This window comes from Squalius cephalus (genome assembly GCF_949319135.1).
Source record: "Squalius cephalus genome assembly, chromosome: 1".
Classification (NCBI taxonomy): Eukaryota; Metazoa; Chordata; class Actinopteri; order Cypriniformes; family Leuciscidae; genus Squalius; species Squalius cephalus.
The window spans coordinates 23,045,008-23,052,465 of NC_137122.1; positions in this window are offsets into that span (position 1 = coordinate 23,045,008).

Below are 7,458 nucleotides of genomic sequence, written 5' to 3' on the forward strand. Positions count from 1 at the left end.
ATTTCAGGAAAACAACAGAGAGGCTGGAAGGTCCCAGGCTGTGGGTCGGCAGTGGGGACAGACAGAGCAGGGGTGCTGGAGAGGAGAGAGCGGATGGTCTCAACTTTTTTCCTGAAGAAGGTGATGAAGCTGTTGCATTTCTCTTCTGATATGTCATTGTGTGAAGTATTTTGTGGCTTGATGAGATGATTTATTGTGGAGAAAAGCTGCTTGGAGTTTCCCTGATTTTTACTAATGATGTTTGAGTAGAACTGTGTCCGTGCTTTTTTTAGTGACATTGAGTAGGCCTTTTGATGTTCTTGAAAGGCTATTTTGTGAACAGTAAGTCCAGTTTTTGAAACACGCCGCTCAAGTACACGCCCCGCTGTTTTCATTTTTCGTAGTTCTGGAGTGAACCAGGGGGATGTATGAGAGAAAGTGACTATTCGTGTTTTTTCAGGTGCATGGAGGTCCAAAATACTGCTCAGAGTGCTATTATAAAAGTCCACTGATTCATTTACAGATGTGAAATTTACTGATGGGATTTTCAGGAGGTCCAAAGCCAAAGTGTCTGGGTTGATATTTTTTATGTTTCTGAAATGGATTTGACGTTTTGGTTTGATGTAATGAGAAAAGTTCACCTCCATTGAGATGACTTTGTGATCGGACACTCCAAGATCATATACCAGTAGATTTTCAATTGGGGCAGAGTCAGTAATGACAAGGTCAAGTGTATGTCCTCTGTTGTGTGTTGGGACATCAACATGCTGTTTGAGATTTAGACCGTCCAATAGCTGTAAAAAATCAACTGCTGGATGACAGGAGGGGGTGTCAACGTGAATGTTCAAATCTCCAAGTATAACAATGTTTGCAGATGTGGTACAGAGTGAAGTGAGAAATTCATTTATCTCTGAGAGAAAAGCTGGATTTTGCTTAGGAGGCCGGTAAATGAGAAGAATAGTCACAGTGAGAGGTGGTTTACATCTGAAGGCAAGGCATTCAAAAGTGGACTGTTCAGGCAGAGATAGCGGGGTGAGTTTTAAGTCACTGCGATGTAGTACTGCTAGGCCACCACCGCGACCGGAGTGGCGGGCTTTCTCCAAGTATTGATAACCAGGAGGACATGCTTCATTTAATGCAAAATTTCCCTCTGGCTGATGCCAGGTCTCAGTAAGACACATGATATCAATATTCCTGTCCAATATGTGGCTGTGTATAAGACAAGATTTATTTGTGAGAGACTGTGTGTTAAACAGTTCTATTTTGATGTTTGATGGAGTAGTGTACTGTAGAGAACGAAGTAGACTGAAATCCACTCCACGTTTTATGTTCCGCTCCGTAGTTCCGCTATTTGTTCCAGGTAGAGAGGCGTTCTGATGACGTAGATGCCGTGCGACAACGCGCTCACTTGACCAAAGTGATGGAATGGAGTCACCAGACTGAAAGAAAACAAACTTTCTACGGCAGCTTCTATGGATGTAGCGGGGTCGGCTTTGAAGTTGAAGCTGTTTAATGGCTGGAATATATATTGGACTGATGTTATTCCTTAACTTAAGCAGTTGCGGGATGGAGTACTTTAGCGTCATGTCGCTTTAAAGAGAAGATCCGAAGATTATCCAGCCGGCTGGCAAGTGGCTACTCGCTAAGCCGGGGAGATGTTACCTTATCCAGCGAGGGCTAACTTGGCAGTGAAGTGTTGTCCGTTTAGACGCTATTGATGCTGGTGTCGATGAGTGATATCAAGACCACTTTTCCTTTTCCTATTTCATCAATTAGTAAACCAGAAAGCTTGAAAAAGAAGTAGGTGTTCAGTTGATAAACTGATTAGTCTTCCAGGACAGCAAGTCGAACTGTAGGTCCAAATTATTGCTCATCTCAGCTCTTCTCAATCCTGAAAATAACTTTTTAAAGCTCTTTAAGGAAGAAAAGGTTTATTCAACACTTCCTGACTCTTATTAACACTCGTTATCCCTGTGCACAAGGAATCATGGATCTTCTTCCAGTCCTCCAGCTCAGATTTCAACAGAGCTGCTCTGGAGCGGATGAGCTTAGATTTCTTACTCTTGCTCCCTTTGGCCAGGCTTATACTCTCTTTGCTAATAAAAATGACATCGAAGCCAATAAAGAGGGCATTTAGGCCGATGAATCCAGCTCTAGCAGACTTTGAAAGAGCTAGTGGTGTCCCTTTTGCCAGCTTCCCAATGTCGGGAAGGTCTGCAGCCAGTTTGGGAATGCCACTGGAACTTCGTGTCCCCTGGAGCCCGGCCTTGGTTGCAGTCGCAAACTCAGTCTGGAGTGCTACAAAAGCTGAAAATGTATGTTGCACATTTTTTGCTTTGTGGCCCAATACTGCACCCTTACTTGCTTCACTAATTGCGTATTTAGCAGTGGAACTAAACCCAGCAGACTTTGATCCAGCTTTAGCAGACTTTAATCCAGCTCTAGTAGACTTTGTTGCAATCACCTCCTCAGTTTTGAGTGTTTTAACAGCTGAAGCTCCATCTACCATAGATTCAATACCTCTGCTCAATGCTCCAGAACACAGTCCCAGTTTCCCAGCTGTAATGAAACTAAACCCATCAGGCCCCTCTACATGCTCCTGTGTACTGGCCTGCTCCAGACAGTTTATAATCTTCTCCACATCCTCCATATATTGATGGAAAATATTCTGGCTTCTTTTACTATGCAAATGGTTGACTGTGTTTTTAGTGATAACTGTGACCAAACTATTGGCTCCACTGGTCAACCCCACTACGGTACTTGCTATAGTGAGACCCAGTGACGCTCCTGCAGTGACGGGGGCCAGAACAAGACCAGCAATGGACAAACCACCCGCTACTATCCCAACCGAACTGCCAGCCACATTGGAGATACTGGCTCCCTTCTTCATCTTGTCCAGCTTAACTGCACTCTCTTCCAGATCTGACAGACACTTCTCCATTCTAGAGTGACACTGACTGAATAAATCAATGAAGTCCTGAGCGTATTCCTGAAAAATTAAAGTCAGCTTTGTGTGCTGGTCCATCCTAGACAATAATAGAAATATATACTTTACAGCCATTTTTCACAATGCACATGAGTGTGAAGAAAACATCAGATCATAAATATAGGTCTCACCTTATTTTGCATAACAGCTTCAAATGATCAAGCATTTTTTGCATGGAGTCCTCGCTGAAGTTCAAGCTGATCTTCACTACAGGCTGAGCCTTCTTACGTCTGTAGAGAGTTTCAGCAGGATTAAGAAAGACTTGCCTATATTTTAATACAGGTCTATATTTTAGAGATTATCATAAAAGCAAATAAATCCAGGTTGAATGTTTCCACTCAGTTTGGCCTTTTGGTTATTATGAATAATGAAGATGTTAAAGCTGCAGTCCGTAGTTTTCCCTCTTTGTCGCCATCTCTGTTCGAAATCTGCAATCGCAGTTATTCGCGGAATTAACAACTTTACACGGGTTGTGCCTCGGCATGGCACAGCGCGGATGAATATGTTGAATATGATGAATATGTGCGGCTCAATGTTTTGAGGAGAATGTGCGGCTGTCAGTCACCGCGCTGGTGTGGATACTGTCATTCGCAATCACAGATTCTACTTTTTGGAAGTATGACCAACATTAGAATTTTCACCGTAAAATGTCATCTGAACCAGTAAGTAACATCCACTTTTGTTCTGACCAACTAAAGGGAAAAAAGCATTGCAGTAAATCGTGCTGATTTAATCTAACGATTGCTTATCATATTACGTCAAACCGTGCAAATTATGCTTCGTCCTCAAATTGTTAATGCTAACAACATCAGCATTGCGTGACTACATTTAATGCCCTTCTGATATTTATCCTTGTTTTCGCATGGGCCGTTTGCAGTCTCTCTTTTTTTCTCTGTCTTAAGTCTTTCGCGTTTGTTCGTGAATCTCCAGTTGTCACTGGTGATTGTCGTTTGAACCTTTCTGGATCCACCATCAAATTTATAAGTTAAATCATATCAAGTGCTGTGAGAAAAGGCTAAATCTCCACCCCCAACATCCTCACACACTCATAGCCTACTAGCCGGGACTCCTTCTTTATGTGTACAGATGTGGCGTAATGACACAAAGACATGCTCGAATTTCCCGCGGAAATCCACCAGTACCACTGGAATTAAACACATTATTACAAGCTTACCGTTTTGAATCGAGCTAAGGCAAGCAGTTTTGAACACTGGCTGGTTATGTACTTGCTCAAAAATTTATTTTTGATCATTTTTAACCCAAAAAAGCTACAGACTGCAGCTTTAAATTAACCCAGATCTTACCCTAATATTTATAATACTTACCTATGAGTATCTTCAGACCCCAAATCACTCTCGGATCTGTGAGGGAAAAAAATAAATGTAGAATTTTTTTTTTATTATTGATCTAATTATGGAATTAAGCCTTTTATTTAGTTGATTTAGTAAACACCACTGAGATTATTTTGATAATCTGTGTATTAACATGTATATAATCAAAATACTATCCTTTTAAAATAAACATTGTATGAATGTCAGTACTAACTTTTTCTCCATTCTCTCACAAATCAGTTTTGTGATTTGTATGTATTTGTCTAATTGAAAGTACAGGTCATCCAAGTTACTGAGTGAAGGAAGGAAGAAGGTTTTTGCATTTCGTTTTAACTGGATGAGGAGAGGAGAGGACTTTCTTGCAGCTGTGATGACTGATCGCACACTTTTAGGACTCTTGTTCTCAGGCAAGAAGCTCTGTCCAGTGAAGACAAATGGTGAGGTGACTGCGAGATTCTCCACTGCATCCAGGAAGATGTCAAGTTCCTCCAGCCCCTGAAGTGTGTTCTCCAGGACAGCTCCCAGTTCCTTTTCCAGCTTCTTATTTTTGGACCCTGATTTTACAGTATTCTTCAGGCACTCCCCCAATGCCTTGGCTTTAAAATTTGAGCGCTTTAGATACTTTAACTTATGACTGACTTGGTCTGCTCGGTCCTCGATGTCTCTCATCATCTCCAGCTCTTTCTCTCTCTCAAGGGTCCATATTTGTTGTTTGTCACAGAAGTCCCTCACTGTCTCAATGTAGTTGAGTGTGTCCACTACATACTCTGACAGGAGCTCCTGTAATTGTTCCCTGCGTTATAGAATAAAAACAGAGCAATTTACGTTGTAACAATGATATTTAATCTCTGAATAAATATGTGTATAATACATTTCAAAACAATGTAATCAATACAGCTTTAACTACTTTGTAGGTTATTCTGAGCAGGTTTGGCAGATTTCAGAGAAACGTTTCCTTCCTACCAATCAAAAGAGCAATAAAGCAAATTTGTTCATCTGAGATACAACAGCCAAACAAAATCTAAAGGTAATGATTTAAGGGTCAAGAGTCCAACGAAAGCAAACACTGATCACCATAACGGTGTCTTAAGAAATTAGATTCTCTCCTTCAGTGATTCTGCTTGTTAACATCAGGTGTCTTCAATAATGCTCAATCATCACTAAATTAATCACTTAAAGGAGAAGTTCACTTTTAAAATGAAAATTCTGTCATCATATACTCATCCTCATGTTGTTTCAAACCTGTATGAATTTCTTTCTTCTGCTGAACACAAAGGAAGATATTTAGAAGAATGTCAGTAACTAGAAAGTTTTGGGTCCCATTGACTTCCATAGTAGGAAAAAATATATACTATGGAAGTCAATGGTATCTAAAACTGTCTGGTTACTGATAATCTTCTAAATATCTTCCTTTCTGTTCAGCAGAAGAAAGAAATTCATACAGGTTTGAAACAACATGAGGGTGAGTATATGATGACAGAATTTCCATTATAAAAGTGAACTTCTCCTTTAATTATCTCATTAACTTTAACACTCATATTTTAACACTTTAACACTCTTGAGTCTGGAGCCATATAAACTCCCAGGAGAGTTAATTTAACACTGGAGTTTTTGCTGTGTATATTCAGTAAAATAACATGTCTGAGCATGTTCTTTTGAGAACAAGTGTGTGTGTGTGTGTGTGTGTGTGTGTGTGTGTGTGTGTGTGTGTGTGTGTGCACCTCAGTAGGATCAGTAGTACATTAACTATAGGTTAATGTTAGTACCTAAGTCAAAGAATCAGAAACTTTTATCAAGCCAAGTTTTCCGCATTACCCACACTCCCTGTTATATATTCCTCTCAACAAGAAAAGGTGTTGGATCATCACCAATAGGAATGTTCTCAAAAGAGCATGCCCACACAGCAAAATCCCCAGTGTTAAATTAACACTCCTCAGTGTACATATGTGTCCACACTACAGAGTGTTAAAATTAACACTAAAGCAGTGTTGAAGTTAATGAGATAATTAAGTGATTAATTAAGTGATGATTGGCCATTAGTGGTGACACCTGATGATAACAAGCAGACTCACTGAAGGAAAGAGAAACAAGAACAGAAAAAAGAGAAACACAAGAACTACTGACTTCGAGCCATTATTGCACTTATTATTTCACCAGTTTGACTTTATTTCTGTCATACATCTACACACGGTCTTATTTAGATTTAACAGAAGTTTAGATGGTAATGTTTTATGGAATGTTTCGTGATCACCATTATGGTGATCAGTGTTTGCTTTAGTGGGGCTCTTGACCCTTTCCTTTTTAATATGAATTTTTCCCTGTCTGCCCCAACTCTGTGTTTATAAAAGTATATGTGTTGTGGCAAGAGAAACTAGGACTTTGGCTGTGTTTCCTAATAGCATCGCAAACCTAATTTGATTGTATAGACCATTTGTTGCAGTTGGTCTGTGATCAAGTTAGGCTTAAGATGCTTTTGAAAATGCAGCCCTGGTTGTGTTTCGCTGATGAAATTATTCACTGATCTCACTCAGCATTATAAACTGATTATCCAAATGTTTTATTAATTTTTCACTACAGTAGTTACTTCCAGGAATGTTTAAGAATCCTGAAAGTTTTAAAATCACACACAGACATCAAGAATCTACATATGAATCTCAACAATGGAGACAATCACACAAATGCTTAATGTTGCAATGCATGATGGGAGCCACCAATCAGAACGCATCAATGGCTCCCATCATGAATAAATTATGCAGCTGAATTGTCCTGTAATTTTCATTGTTTTTTCTGTTGGCTTTTATTTTGCTATTGTTTTGTTCTGGCTTTAGTAGCTTGTTTTGTGATGTTCAGAGTTGATCAATTTGTCACTAGTTTGTTTATTGTCACCATTGTTGAGATTCATATGCTGATTCTTGACGTCTCTGTGTTTAAACACAATAACTTCTTCGCACACAGTTTTTCAAAAATGTTCACATTGCTGTTGTATCTCAAACTGTAGAATCTCAGAGCTACAATCGCCAATGTTAAAACGAAGCGTCAAGCATATAGTCTAAGATGTAGACTCTGAACAACATCAGTGAATCAGGTCATTAAAAAATGATAATGTCATTATTATCATCATAACATATTGTGAGCAGGTCATGTTTTTTCTTGCAGTATCAA